Source organism: Oncorhynchus tshawytscha, linkage group LG03, assembly GCF_018296145.1.
Source record: "Oncorhynchus tshawytscha isolate Ot180627B linkage group LG03, Otsh_v2.0, whole genome shotgun sequence".
Lineage (NCBI taxonomy): Eukaryota > Metazoa > Chordata > Actinopteri > Salmoniformes > Salmonidae > Oncorhynchus > Oncorhynchus tshawytscha.
The window spans coordinates 77,811,246-77,826,158 of NC_056431.1; the positions used below are offsets into that span (position 1 = coordinate 77,811,246).

Consider the following 14,913-nt stretch of genomic DNA (forward strand, 5'->3'; position numbering starts at 1 on the left):
TCTCTCTCTGTCTCTCTCTCTCTGTCTCTCTCTCTCTGTCTCTCTCTCTCTGTCTCTCTCTGTCTCTCTCTCTCTCTCTGTCTCTCTCTCTCTGTCTCTCTGTCTCTCTCTCTGTTTCTCTCTCTCTGTCTCTCTCTCTCAATTCAATTAAATTCAAGGGCTTTATTGGCATGGGAAACATGTGTTGACATTGCCAAAGCAAGTGAGGGAAATAATATACAAAAGTGAAATAAACAATAAAAATTAACAGTAGACATCACACATACAGAGGTTTCAAAACAATAAAGACATTACAAGTCTCCACTTTTGTGGATTGGGGTGATCAGTCCTTCATTCCAAATATTGGAGAAGATGCCAGAGCTAAGGATGATGTTAAAAAGTTTAAGTTTAGCCAATTGGAATTTGTGGTCTGTATATTTTATTTCATTTAGGATACCATCAACACCACAGGACATTTTGGGTTGGAGGGTTTGTATTTTGTCTTGTAGTTCATTCATGTAATTGGATAATCCAGTGGGTTCTGGTAGTATTTGAATCTCTCTCTCTCATTCTCTCTCTCATTCTCTCTCTCATTCTCTCGTTCTCTCTCTCCCGTTCTCTCTCTCTCGTTCTCTCATTCTCTCTCTCTCGTTCTCTCTCTCGTTCTCTCGTTCTCTGGTTCTCTCTCTCGTTCTCTGGTTCTCTCTCTCGTTCTCTGGTTCTCTCTCTCGTTCTCTTGTTCTCTCTCTCGTTCTCTGGTTCTCTCTCTCGTTCTCTCGTTCTCTCGTTCTCTCGTTCTCTCTCCTGTTCTCTCTCCTGTTCTCTCTCCTGTTCTCTCTCCCGTTCTCTCTCCTGTTCTCTCGTTCTCTCTCCCGTTCTCTCTCCTGTTCTCTCATTCTCTCTCCTGTTCTCTCTCCTGTTCTCTCTCCCGTTCTCTCTCCTGTTCTCTCTCCTGTTCTCTCTCCTGTTCTCTCTCTCGTTCTCTCTCCCGTTCTCTCTCTCGTTCTCTCTCCTGTTCTCTCATTCTCTCTCCTGTTCTCTCTCCTGTTCTCTCTCCCGTTCTCTCTCCTGTTCTCTCTCCTGTTCTCTCTCCCGTTCTCTCTCCTGTTCTCTCATTCTCTCTCCTGTTCTCTCTCCCGTTCTCTCTCCCGTTCTCTCTCCCGTTCTCTCTCCCGTTCTCTCTCCTGTTCTCTCTCTCGTTCTCTCTCCTGTTCTCTCTCTCATTCTCTCTCTCGTTCTCTCTCTCGTTCTCTCTCCTGTTCTCTCTCCCGTTCTCTCTCCTGTTCTCTCATTCTCTCTCTCATTCTCTCTCTCGTTCTCTCTCCCGTTCTCTCTCCCGTTCTCTCTCCTGTTCTCTCATTCTCTCTCTCATTCTCTCTCTCGTTCTCTCTCCCGTTCTCTCTCCTGTTCTCTCATTCTCTCTCCTGTTCTCTCTCCTGTTCTCTCTCCTGTTCTCTCTCCTGTTCTCTCTCCTGTTCTCTCTCCCGTTCTCTCTCCTGTTCTCTCTCCTGTTCTCTCTCCCGTTCTCTCTCCCGTTCTCTCTCCCGTTCTCTCTCCTGTTCTCTCTCCCGTTCTCTCTCCTGTTCTCTCTCTCCGTTCTCTCTCCCGTTCTCTCTCCGTTCTCTCTCCTGTTCTCTCTCCTGTTCTCTCTCCTGTTCTCTCTCCTGTTCTCTCTTCCGTTCTCTCGTTCTCTCTCCTGTTCTCTCTCCCGTTCTCTCTCCCGTTCTCTCTCCCGTTCTCTCTCCGTTCTCTCTCCTGTTCTCTCTCCTGTTCTCTCTCCTGTTCTCTCTCCCGTTCTCTCTCCCGTTCTCTCGTTCTCTCTCCTGTTCTCTCTCCCGTTCTCTTTCCCGTTCTCTCTCCTGTTCTCTCTCCCGTTCTCTCTCCTGTTCTCTCTCCTGTTCTCTCATTCTCTCTCTCGTTTTCTCTCCCGTTCTCTCTCCCGTTCTCTCTCCCGTTCTCTCTCTCGTTCTCTCTCCTGTTCTCTCTCCTGTTCTCTCTCCCGTTCTCTCTCCTGTTCTCTCTCCCGTTCTCTCTCCTGTTCTCTCTCCTGTTCTCTCTCCCGTTCTCTCTCCTGTTCTCTCTCCGTTCTCTCTCCTGTTCTCTCTCCCGTTCTCTCTCCCGTTCTCTCTCCTGTTCTCTCATTCTCTCTCCTGTTCTCTCTCCTGTTCTCTCTCCTGTTCTCTCTCTGTTCTCTCTCCTGTTCTCTCTCCCATTCTCTCTCCTGTTCTCTCTCCCGTTCTCTCTCCTGTTCTCTCTCCTGTTCTCTCTCCCGTTCTCTCTCCTGTTCTCTCTCCCGTTCTCTCTCCTGTTCTCTCTCCTGTTCTCTCTCCTGTTCTCTCTCTCTTGTTCTCTCTCCCGTTCTCTCTCCTGTTCTCTCTCCCGTTCTCTCTCCTGTTCTCTCTCCTGTTCTCTCTCCCGTTCTCTCTCCTGTTCTCTCTCCTGTTCTCTCTCTCGTTCTCTCTCCCGTTCTCTCATTCTCTCTCTCATTCTCTCTCTCGTTCTCTCTCCCGTTCTCTCTCCTGTTCTCTCATTCTCTCTCTCATTCTCTCTCTCGTTCTCTCTCCCGTTCTCTCTCCCATTCTCTCTCCTGTTCTCTCTCCTGTTCTCTCTCCTGTTCTCTCGTTCTCTCTCCCGTTCTCTCTCCTGTTCTCTCATTCTCTCTCCTGTTCTCTCTCCTGTTCTCTCTCCTGTTCTCTCTCCCGTTCTCTCTCCTGTTCTCTCTCCTGTTCTCTCTCCTGTTCTCTCTCCTGTTCTCTCTCCCGTTCTCTCTCCCGTTCTCTCTCCTGTTCTCTCTCCCGTTCTCTCTCTCGTTTTCTCTCCCGTTCTCTCTCCCGTTCTCTCTCCTGTTCTCTCTCCTGTTCTCTCTCCTGTTCTCTCTCCTGTTCTCTCTCCTGTTCTCTCTCCGTTCTCTCTCCTGTTCTCATTCTCCTCCTGTTCTCTCTCCGTTCTCTCTCCCAGTTCTCTCTCCTGTTCTCTCTCCTGTTCTCTCTCCTGTTCTCTCTCCCGTTCTCTCTCCCGTTCTCTCTCCGTTCTCTCTCCCGTTCTCTCTCCTGTTCTCTCTCCCATTCTCTCTCCTGTTCTCTCTCCCGTTCTCTCTCCCGTTCTCTCTCCCATTCTCTCTCCTGTTCTCTCTCCTGTTCTCTCTCTCGTTCTCTCTCTGTTCTCTCTCTCATTCTCTCTCTCTGTTCTCTCTCTCGTTCTCTCTCCCGTTCTCTCTCCCGTTCTCTCTCCTGTTCTCTCTCCCGTTCTCTCTCCTGTTCTCTCTCCCGTTCTCTCTCCGTTCTCTCTCCCGTTCTCTCTCCTGTTCTCTCTCCTGTTCTCTCTCCTGTTCTCTCTCCTGTTCTCTCTTCTTTCTCTCTCTCTCCTGTTCTCTCTCCTGTTCTCTCTCCCGTTCTCTCTCCCATTCTCTCTCCCGTTCTCTCTCCTGTTCTCTCTCCTGTTCTCTCTCCCGTTCTCTCTCCTGTTCTCTCTCCCGTTCTCTCTCCTGTTCTCTCTCCTGTTCTCTCTCCCGTTCTCTCTCCTGTTCTCTCTCCCGTTCTCTCTCCTGTTCTCTCTCCCGTTCTCTCTCCTGTTCTCTCTCCCGTTCTCTCTCCTGTTCTCTCGCCTGTTCTCTCTCCCGTTCTCTCTCTCGTTCTCTCTCCCGTTCTCTCTCCCGTTCTCTCTCCTGTTCTCTCTCCTGTTCTCTCTCCTGTTCTCTCTCCTGTTCTCTCTCCTGTTCTCTCTCTCGTTCTCTCTCCTGTTCTCTCATTCTCTCTCCTGTTCTCTCTCCCGTTCTCTCTCCCGTTCTCTCTCCTGTTCTCTCTCCTGTTCTCTCTCCTGTTCTCTGTCCCATTCTCTCTCCCGTTCTCTCTCCTGTTCTCTCTCCCGTTCTCTCTCCTGTTCTCTCTCCCGTTCTCTCTCCTGTTCTCTCTCCCGTTCTCTCTCCCGTTCTCTCTCCTGTTCTCTCTCCTGTTCTCTCTCCTGTTCTCTCTCTCGTTCTCTCTCCTGTTCTCTCTCTCATTCTCTCTCTCGTTCTCTCTCTCGTTCTCTCTCCCGTTCTCTCTCCCGTTCTCTCTCCTGTTCTCTCTCCCGTTCTCTCTCCGTTCTCTCTCCCGTTCTCTCTCTTCTCTCTCCTGTTCTCTCTCCTGTTCTCTTTCTCCTCTCTCCCGTTCTCTCTCCTGTTCTCTCTCCTGTTCTCTCTTCTCTCTCTCGTTCTCTCTCCCGTTCTCTCTCCGTTCTCTCTCCCGTTCTCTCTCCTGTTCTCTCTCCTGTTCTCTCTCCTGTTCTCTCTCCCGTTCTCTCTCCTGTTCTCTCTCCTGTTCTCTCTCCTGTTCTCTCTCCTGTTCTCTCTCCCGTTCTCTCTCCTGTTCTCTCTCCCGTTCTCTCTCCTGTTCTCTCTCCCGTTCTCTCTCCCGTTCTCTCTCCCTGTTCTCTCATTCTCTCTCCTGTTCTCTCTCCTGTTCTCTCTCCCATTCTCTCTCCTGTTCTCTCTCCCGTTCTCTCTCCTGTTCTCTCTCCTGTTCTCTCTCCCGTTCTCTCTCCTGTTCTCTCTCCCGTTCTCTCTCCTGTTCTCTCTCCTGTTCTCTCTCCTGTTCTCTCTCCCTGTTCTCTCTCCGTTCTCTCTCCTGTTCTCTCTCCCGTTCTCTCTCCTGTTCTCTCTCCTGTTCTCTCTCCCGTTCTCTCTCTGTTCTCTCTCCTGTTCTCTCTCTCGTTCTCTCTCTCCCGTTCTCTCATTCTCTCTCTCTCGTTCTCTCTCCCGTTCTCTCTCCTGTTCTCTCATTCTCTCTCTCATTCTCTCTCTCGTTCTCTCTCCCGTTCTCTCTCCCATTCTCTCTCCTGTTCTCTCTCCTGTTCTCTCTCCTGTTCTCTCTTCTCTCTTTCTCTCTCCTGTTCTCTCTCTCTCCTGTTCTCTCTCCTGTTCTCTCTCCTGTTCTCTCTCCCATTCTCTCTCTGTTCTCTCTCCTGTTCTCTCTCCTGTTCTCTCTCCTGTTCTCTCTCCCGTTCTCTCTCTCCCGTTCTCTCTCCTGTTCTCTCTCCCGTCTCTCTCTGTTCTCTCTCCCGTTCTCTCTCCCGTTCTCTCTCCTGTTCTCTCTCCCGTTCTCTCTCCTGTTCTCTCTCCTGTTCTCTCTCTCGTTCTCTCTCCTGTTCTCTCATTCTCTCTCCTGTTCTCTCTCCCGTTCTCTCTCCCGTTCTCTCTCCTGTTCTCTCTCCTGTTCTCTCTCCTGTTCTCTCTCCCGTTCTCTCTCCCGTTCTCTCTCCTGTTCTCTCTCCTGTTCTCTCTCCTGTTCTCTCTCCCGTTCTCTCTCCTGTTCTCTCTCCCGTTCTCTCTCCCGTTCTCTCTCCCCATTCTCTCTCCTGTTCTCTCTCCTGTTCTCTCTCTCGTTCTCTCTCCTGTTCTCTCTCTCATTCTCTCTCTCGTTGTCTCTCTCGTTCTCTCTCCTGTTCTCTCTCCCGTTCTCTCTCCTGTTCTCTCATTCTTTCTCTCATTCTCTCTCTCGTTCTCTCTCTCTCCGTTCTCTCTCCGTTCTCTCTCCTGTTCTCTCATTCTCTCTCTCATTCTCTCTCTCGTTCTCTCTCCCGTTCTCTCTCCTGTTCTCTCATTCTCTCTCCTGTTCTCTCTCCTGTTCTCTCTCCTGTTCTCTCTCCTGTTCTCTCTCCTGTTCTCTCTCCTGTTCTCTCTCCCGTTCTCTCTCCGTTCTCTCTCCTGTTCTCTCTCTCCTGTTCTCTCTCCTGTTCTCTCTCCCCGTTCTCTCTCCTGTTCTCTCTCCGTTCTCTCTCCTCTCTCCGTTCTCTCTCCTGTTCTCTCTCCTGTTCTCTCTCCTGTTCTCTCTCCTGTTCTCTCTCCCGTTCTCTCTCCCGTTCTCTCTCCTGTTCTCTCTCTGTTCTCTCTCCTGTTCTCTCTCCCGTTCTCTCTCTCGTTCTCTCTCTGTTCTCTCATCTCTCTCCGTTCTCTCTCCGTTCTCTCTCCCGTTCTCTCTCCTGTTCTCTCTCTGTTCTCTCTCCTGTTCTCTGTCCCGTTCTCTCTCCCGTTCTCTCTCCTGTTCTCTCTCCTGTTCTCTCTCCTGTTCTCTCTCCCGTTCTCTCTCCTGTTCTCTCTCCCGTTCTCTCTCCCGTTCTCTCTCCCGTTCTCTCTCCTGTTCTCTCTCCCGTTCTCTCTCCTGTTCTCTCTCTCATTCTCTCTCTCGTTGTCTCTCTCGTTCTCTCTCCTGTTCTCTCTCCCGTTCTCTCTCCTGTTCTCTCATTCTCTCTCTCATTCTCTCTCTCGTTCTCTCTCCCGTTCTCTCTCCTGTTCTCTCATTCTCTCTCCTGTTCTCTCTCCTGTTCTCTCTCCTGTTCTCTCTCCCGTCTCTCCTGTTCTCTCTCTCCCGTTCTCTCTCCCGTTCTCTCTCCTGTTCTCTCTCCTGTTCTCTCTCCTGTTCTCTCTCCCGTTCTCTCTCCTGTTCTCTCTCTCTCTTCTCTCTCCGTTCTCTCTCCTGTTCTCTCTCCCGTTCTCTCTCCTGTTCTCTCTCCCGTTCTCTCTCCTGTTCTCTCTCCTGTTCTCTCTCCCGTTCTCTCTCTCTCTCTGTTCTCTCTCCTGTTCTCTCTCCTGTTCTCTCTCCCGTTCTCTCTCTGTTCTCTCTCCTGTTCTCTCTCCTGTTCTCTCTCCCGTTCTCTCTCCCGTTCTCTCTCCTGTTCTCTCTCCTGTTCTCTCTCTGTTCTCTCTCCCGTTCTCTCTCCCGTTCTCTCTCCCGTTCTCTCTCCTGTTCTCTCTCCCGTTCTCTCTCCTGTTCTCTCTCCTGTTCTCTCTCTGTTCTCTCTCCTGTTCTCTCTCCTGTTCTCTCTCTCATTCTCTCTCTGTTCTCTCTCCCGTTCTCTCTCCTGTTCTCTCATTCTCTCTCTCATTCTCTCTCTCGTTCTCTCTCCCGTTCTCTCTCCCATTCTCTCTCCTGTTCTCTCTCCTGTTCTCTCTCCTGTTCTCTCTCCTGTTCTCTCTCCCGTTCTCTCTCCTGTTCTCTCATTCTCTCTCCTGTTCTCTCTCCTGTTCTCTCTCCTGTTCTCTCTCCCGTTCTCTCTCCTGTTCTCTCTCCTGTTCTCTCTCCTGTTCTCTCTCCTGTTCTCTCTCCCGTTCTCTCTCCCATTCTCTCTCCTGTTCTCTCTCCTGTTCTCTCTCCTGTTCTCTCGTTCTCTCTCCCCGTTCTCTCTCCTGTTCTCTCATTCTCTCTCCTGTTCTCTCTCCTGTTCTCTCTCCGTTCTCTCTCCTGTTCTCTCTCCTGTTCTCTCTCCTGTTCTCTCTCTTCTCTCTTTCTCTCTCTGTTCTCTCTCCTGTTCTCTCATTCTCTCTCCTGTTCTCTCTCCTGTTCTCTCTCCCGTTCTCTCTCCTGTTCTCTCTCCTGTTCTCTCTCCTGTTCTCTCTCCTGTTCTCTCTCCTGTTCTCTCTCCCGTTCTCTCTTCTCTGTTCTCTCTCCTGTTCTCTCTCCTGTTCTCTCATTCTCTCTCCTGTTCTCTCTCCTGTTCTCTCTCCGTTCTCTCTCCCGTTCTCTCTCCTTCTCTCTCCCGTTCTCTCTCTGTTCTCTCTCTCATTCTCTCTCTCCTGTTCTCTCTCTCATTCTCTCTCCGTTTCTCTCTCTCGTTCTCTCTCCTGTTCTCTCTCCCGTTCTCTCTCCTGTTCTCTCATTCTCTCTCTCTCTCTCTCTCGTTCTCTCTCCCGTTCTCTCTCCCGTTCTCTCTCCTGTTCTCTCATTCTCTCTCTTCTCTCTCTCTGTTCTCTCTCCCGTTCTCTCTCCTGTTCTCTCATTCTCTCTCCTGTTCTCTCTCCTGTTCTCTCTTCCGTTCTCTCGTTCTCTCTCCTGTTCTCTCTCCCGTTCTCTCTCTGTTCTCTCTTCTCTCTCCTGTTCTCTCTCCTGTTCTCTCTCCTGTTCTCTCTCCCGTTCTCTCTCCCGTTCTCTCTCCTGTTCTCTCTCCTGTTCTCTCTCCTGTTCTCTCTCCCGTTCTCTCTCCTGTTCTCTCTCCTGTTCTCTTTCCTGTTCTCTCTCCCGTTCTCTCTCCTGTTCTCTCTCCTGTTCTCTCATTCTCTCTCTCGTTCTCTCTCCTGTTCTCTCTCCGTTCTCTCTCCCCGTTCTCTCTCCCGTTCTCTCTCCTGTTCTCTCTCCTGTTCTCTCTCCCGTTCTCTCTCCCGTTCTCTCTCCTGTTCTCTCTCCTGTTCTCTCTCCTGTTCTCTCTCCCGTTCTCTCTCCTGTTCTCTCTCCCGTTCTCTCTCCCGTTCTCTCTCCCGTTCTCTCTCCTGTTCTCTCTCCTGTTCTCTCTCCCGTTCTCTCTCCTGTTCTCTCTCCTGTTCTCTCTCCCGTTCTCTCTCCCGTTCTCTCTCCTGTTCTCTCTCCTGTTCTCTCTCCTGTTCTCTCTCCCGTTCTCTCTCCTGTTCTCTCTCCGTTCTCTCTCCCGTTCTCTCTCCCGTTCTCTCTCCTGTTCTCTCTCCTGTTCTCTCTCCCGTTCTCTCTCCTGTTCTCTCTCCTGTTCTCTCTCTCATTCTCTCTCTCATTCTCTCTCTCTGTTCTCTCTCCCGTTTCTCTCTCTGTTCTCTCTCCTGTTCTCTCTGTTCTCTCTCCCGTTCTCTCTCCTGTTCTCTCATTCTCTCTCCTGTTCTCTCTCCTGTTCTCTCTCCGTTCTCTCTCCTGTTCTCTCTCCTGTTCTCTCTCCTGTTCTCTCTCTCGTTCTCTCTCCCGTTCTCTCTCTCGTTCTCTCTCCTGTTCTCTCATTCTCTCTCCTGTTCTCTCTCCTGTTCTCTCTCCCGTTCTCTCTCCTGTTCTCTCTCCTGTTCTCTCTCCCGTTCTCTCTCCCGTTCTCTCTCCCGTTCTCTCTCTGTTCTCTCTCCTGTTCTCTCTCCTGTTCTCTCTCCTGTTCTCTCTCCTGTTCTCTCTCCTTTTCTCTCTCCTGTTCTCTCTTCCGTTCTCTCGTTCTCTCTCCCGTTCTCTCTCCCGTTCTCTCTCCCGTTCTCTCTCCTGTTCTCTCTCCTGTTCTCTCTCCTGTTCTCTCTCCCGTTCTCTCTCCCGTTCTCTCTCCGTTCTCTCTCCTGTTCTCTCTCTGTTCTCTCTCCCGTTCTCTCTCCTGTTCTCTCTCCTGTTCTCTTTCCCGTTCTCTCTCCGTTCTCTCTCCTGTTCTCTCTCCTGTTCTCTCTCCTGTTCTCTCTCCCGTTCTCTCTCCCGTTCTCTCTCCTGTTCTCTCTCCTGTTCTCTCTCCCGTTCTCTCTCCTGTTCTCTCTCCTGTTCTCTCTCCTGTTCTCTCTCTCGTTCTCTCTCTCGTTCTCTCTCCTGTTCTCTCATTCTCTCTCCTGTTCTCTCTCCTGTTCTCTCTCCTGTTCTCTCTCCTGTTCTCTCTCCCGTTCTCTCTCCCGTTCTCTCTCCTGTTCTCTCTCCTGTTCTCTCTCCCGTTCTCTCTCCTGTTCTCTCTCCTGTTCTCTCTCCTGTTCTCTCTCCTGTTCTCTCTCCCGTTCTCTCTCCTGTTCTCTCATTCTCTCTCTCATTCTCTCTCTCGTTCTCTCTCCCGTTCTCTCTCCTGTTCTCTCATTCTCTCTCCTGTTCTCTCTCCCGTTCTCTCTCCCGTTCTCTCTCCCGTTCTCTCTCCCGTTCTCTCTCCCGTTCTCTCTCCTGTTCTCTCTCTGTTCTCTCTCCTGTTCTCTCTCTCATTCTCTCTCTCGTTCTCTCTCTCGTTCTCTCTCCTGTTCTCTCTCCCGTTCTCTCTCTGTTCTCTCATTCTCTCTCTCATTCTCTCTCTGTTCTCTCTCTCCTTCTCTCTCTCCGTTCTCTCTCCTGTTCTCTCATTCTCTCTCATTCTCTCTCTCGTTCTCTCTCCTGTTCTCTCTCCTGTTCTCTCTCCTGTTCTCTCTCCCGTTCTCTCTCCTGTTCTCTCTCCTGTTCTCTCTCTCCGTTCTCTCTCCTGTTCTCTCTCCTGTTCTCTCTCCTGTTCTCTCTCCTGTTCTCTCTCCTGTTCTCTCTCCTGTTCTCTCTCCCGTTCTCTCTCCCGTTCTCTCTCCCGTTCTCTCTCCTGTTCTCTCTCCTGTTCTCTCTCCTGTTCTCTCTCCTGTTCTCTCTCCTGTTCTCTCTCCTTTTCTCTCTCCTGTTCTCTCTTCCGTTCTCTCGTTCTCTCTCCCGTTCTCTCTCCCGTTCTCTCTCCCGTTCTCTCTCCTGTTCTCTCTCCTGTTCTCTCTACTGTTCTCTCTCATTCTCTCTCCCGTTCTCTCTCCCGTTCTCTCTCCTGTTCTCTCTCCTGTTCTCTCTCCCGTTCTCTCTCCTGTTCTCTCTCCTGTTCTCTTTCCCGTTCTCTCTCCGTTCTCTCTCCTGTTCTCTCTCCTGTTCTCTCTCCTGTTCTCTCTCCTGTTCTCTCTCCCGTTCTCTCTCCTGTTCTCTCTCCTGTTCTCTCTCCCGTTCTCTCTCCGTTCTCTCTCCTGTTCTCTCTCCGTTCTCTCTCCTGTTCTCTCTCCTGTTCTCTCTCCTGTTCTCTCTCCCGTTCTCTCTCCCGTTCTCTCTCCTGTTCTCTCTCCTGTTCTCTCTCCTGTTCTCTCTCCTGTTCTCTCTCCCGTTCTCTCTCCCGTTCTCTCTCCTGTTCTCTCTCCTGTTCTCTTTCCCGTTCTCTCTCCTGTTCTCTCTCCTGTTCTCTCTCCTGTTCTCTCATTCTCTCTCTCGTTCTCTCTCCCGTTCTCTCTCCTGTTCTCTCTCCTGTTCTCTCTCCCGTTCTCTCTCCGTTCTCTCTCCTGTTCTCTCTCCTGTTCTCTCTCCGTTCTCTCTCCCGTTCTCTCTCCTGTTCTCTCTCCTGTTCTCTTTCTTCTCTCTCCTGTTCTCTCTCCTGTTCTCTCTCCTGTTCTCTCTCCTGTTCTCTCATTCTCCTCTCGTTCTCTCTCCTGTTCTCTCTCCTGTTCTCTCTCCTGTTCTCTCTCCCCGTCTCTCTCCCGTTCTCTCTCCTGTTCTCTCTCCTGTTCTCTCTCCTGTTCTCTCTTCCCGTTCTCTCTCCTGTTCTCTCTCCCGTTCTCTCTCCTGTTCTCTCTCCTGTTCTCTCGTTCTCTCGTTCTCTCTCCGTTCTCTCTCCTGTTCTCTCATTCTCTCTCCTGTTCTCTCTCCTGTTCTCTCTCCCCTTCTCTCTCCTTTCTCTCTCCCGTTCTCTCTCCTGTTCTCTCTCCGTTCTCTCTCCTGTTCTCTCTCTCGTTCTCTCTCCCGTTCTCTCTCTCTCGTTCTCTCTCCTGTTCTCTCATTCTCTCTCCTGTTCTCTCTCCCGTTCTCTCTCCCGTTCTCTCTCCTGTTCTCTCTCCTGTTCTCTCTCCCGTTCTCTCTCCTGTTCTCTCTCCTGTTCTCTCTCCTGTTCTCTCTCCTGTTCTCTCTCCTGTTCTCTCTCTCATTCTCTCTCTCGTTCTCTCTCTCGTTCTCTCTCCTGTTCTCTCTCCCGTTCTCTCTCCTGTTCTCTCATTCTCTCTCTCATTCTCTCTCTCATTCTCTCTCCCGTTCTCTCTCCCGTTCTCTCTCCTGTTCTCTCATTCTCTCTCTCATTCTCTCTCTCGTTCTCTCTCCCGTTCTCTCTCCTGTTCTCTCATTCTCTCTCCTGTTCTCTCTCTGTTCTCTCTCCCGTTCTCTCTCCTGTTCTCTCTGTTCTCTCTCCCGTTCTCTCTCCTGTTCTCTCTCCCGTTCTCTCTCCCGTTCTCTCTCCTGTTCTCTCTCCCGTTCTCTCTCCTGTTCTCTCTCCCGTTCTCTCTCCTGTTCTCTCTCCTGTTCTCTCTCCCGTTCTCTCTCCCGTTCTCTCTCCCGTTCTCTCTCCTGTTCTCTCTCCTGTTCTCTCTCCTGTTCTCTCTCCTGTTCTCTCTTCCGTTCTCTCGTTCTCTCTCCTGTTCTCTCTCCCGTTCTCTCTCCCGTTCTCTCTCCCGTTCTCTCTCCTGTTCTCTCTCCCGTTCTCTCTCTCCTGTTCTCTCTCCTGTTCTCTCTTCCGTTCTCTCGTTCTCTCTCCTGTTCTCTCTCCCGTTCTCTCTCCCGTTCTCTTTCCCGTTCTCTCTCCTGTTCTCTCTCCTGTTCTCTCTCCTGTTCTCTCTCTGTTCTCTCTCCCGTTCTCTCTCCTATTCTCTCTCCTGTTCTCTTTCCCGTTCTCTCTCCTGTTCTCTCTCCTGTTCTCTCTCCCGTTCTCTCTCCTGTTCTCTCTCCTGTTCTCTCATTCTCTCTCTCGTTCTCTCTCCTGTTCTCTCTCCTGTTCTCTCATTCTCTCTCTCGTTCTCTCTCCCGTTCTCTCTCCTGTTCTCTCTCCTGTTCTCTCTCCTGTTCTCTCTCCTGTTCTCTCTCCTGTTCTCTCTCCCGTTCTCTCTCCCGTTCTCTCTCCTGTTCTCTCTCCTGTTCTCTCTCCCGTTCTCTCTCCTGTTCTCTCTCCTGTTCTCTCTCCTGTTCTCTCTCCCGTTCTCTCTCCTGTTCTCTCTCCCGTTCTCTCTCCTGTTCTCTCTCCCGTTCTCTCGTTCTCTCATTCTCTCTCTCGTTCTCTCTCGTTCTCTCATTCTCTCTCTCGTTCTCTCATTCTCTCTCGTTCTCTCTCTCGTTCTCTCATTCTCTCTCTCGTTCTCTCTCTCGTTCTCTCTCTCGTTCTCTCTCCTGTTCTCTCATTCTCTCTCTCGTTGTCTCTCGTTCTCTCTCGTTCTCTCATTCTCTCTCTCGTTCTCTCTCGTTCTCTCATTCTCTCTCTCGTTCTCTCATTCTCTCTCCCGTTCTCTCTCTCGTTCTCTCTCCCGTTCTCTCATTCTCTCTCCCGTTCTCTCTCCCGTTCTCTCATTCTCTCCCATTCTCTCATTCTCTCTCCCGTTCTCTCTCTCGTTCTCTCATTCTCTCTCTCGTTCTCTCTCCCGTTCTCTCTCTCGTTCTCTCATTCTCTCTCTCGTTCTCTCTCCCGTTCTCTCTCCTGTTCTCTCATTCTCTCTCTCATTCTCTCATTCTCTCATTCTCTCTCCCGTTCTCTCATTCTCTCATTCTCTCTCTCTTTCTCTCTCCCATTCTCTCTCCCGTTCTCTCATTCTCTCTCTCGTTCTCTCTCGCTCTCTCTCGTTCTCTCTCGTTCTCCCACGCTCCCGATCTGTCTGTCTTTATCTCTCGCTCTGTCTGTCTCACTCCTTTCTGTCTGTCTTCATCTCCCTGTCTTTCTCTCTCTCTCGTTCTCTCTCACGCTCTCAATCTGTCTGTCTTTCTCTCTCTGTCTCTCCTTTCTCTGTCTTTCTCTCTCTCTCTCTGTCTCTCGCTCTCTCTATCGTTCTCTCTCTCACGCTCTCAATCTGTCTGTCTTCATCTCTCTATCTATCTCTCTCTGTCTTTGTCTGCCTCTCTCTCCTTTCTCTGTCTCCATATTAACACTCTGTATCCCAGCACAGGCCTCTCTGGCAGATTAAAGCTCTGTAAAAAGAGGGAAAGAAAGACAGAACCATTCTCTCTCAGCAGTCAGAACCTGTTGTTCTCAGAGACGCAGTCTGCCGGGTGTCCATCTATTAATTGACTCTGGTGAACTTTTAGTCAAAATACTTCTCATAGGACCAATCCTTTATCTATAAAATGTCCCTAAGCCTACCAGAGATATTCTTATTGTGTTATGTCGTCTGACTGTGGCTATACTTCAGCTGAATGTAAAGGTTGGGTCTCTGGCTGGGTTGAAGGATATGAGTATCTAAGTGTACATTTCCATGATTCCAGAGAAGAACCCACAATCCCTTTCACTCTGACCCTCCGTAGGGGTTCAAACTAAAACAGGGAACAGTGTACCATTTGAGGCATAGACAGAATAGTGTGTTGAAAATTGTGAATAATGACTGTTTTGGTTTGTTGTGTGATTTTGTCTCTGTCAGCGTCTCAGAAGTCCTTTCTGGAGTCTGAGACAGTTGCCTATTGTAACACTTTAAAAATTCAACAGGTGGCGAATTCGCTCCACCATGGTTTTTCATATTGGAAAATGGCACCCAAGTCAACATCCAAAAGCAAAATTTTGAAAAAATGATTTTTTGTCAAAAACTTATCACCCCTTAAAAAAGTGCTTTCTGGACCGTTTTTCGAAATTCTTTCGATTTTTTTGTCAATTACACATGTGTAAGAACTGTATGAATATACTTTTGTCCAATTTTATCATCATATTTTTTTTTTTTTTTTTACATGGGCATAAGTAATATGTTTTGTCCACTTTCAATATGATTTCATAGGAGTCAAAAGTCAAAAGTCAAAAATGTCAAAATTTTGTAAAAACTTCACACACCCTTAAAAAGTGCTTTCTGGACCGTTTTTCGAAATTCTTTCGATTTTTTTGTCAATTACACATGTGTAAGAACTGTATGAATATACTTTTGTCCAATTTTATCATCATATTTTTTTTTTTTTTTTTTTACATGGGCATAAGTAATATGTTTTGTCCACTTTCAATATGATTTCATAGGAAGTCAAAAGTCAAAAGTCAAAAATGTCAAAATTTTGTAAAAACTTCACACACCCTTAAAAAGTGCTTTCTGGACCGTTTTTGTAATTTTGTGTCAATTACACACGTATAAGAACTGTATCAACATACTTTAGTTGTATTCTACCATATGAAATTTGACATTCTCAAAATGCAAAATTGACTGGCCTGATGAACACAGGATGGCCGAGCAGTGATAGTTGTTCCTTTCCATCACTCGTTGTGTTGATTTCATCATGTCCATTTGGTGATGTCTTTTCACATACAATCATATTGCAAGTGCACGTGCATTTGCAATATGGTTCAATGGGCATTTACCATATGAAATTTGACATGCTCAAAATCCTGCAGAAATGCAAAATTGACTGGCCAGATGAACTCGGGATGGCCTGGCAGTGATAGTTGCTCCTTTCCATCGCTCGTTGTGTTGACTTCATCCTGTCCATTTTGTGATGTCTTTTCACATACAATCATATTGCAAGTGCACGTGCATTTGCAATATGGTTCAATGGGCATTTACCATATGAAATTTGACAT

At 49.1% G+C, this 14,913-nt stretch overlaps 1 protein-coding gene across 2 annotated transcripts in view; it reads left to right on the plus strand.

Annotated features, from left to right (window-relative positions):
• Positions 1-14,913, plus strand: part of LOC112239088 (receptor-type tyrosine-protein phosphatase-like N) — a 131,198-nt gene that overhangs the window by 58,391 nt on the left and 57,894 nt on the right. The window lies entirely within an intron of this gene.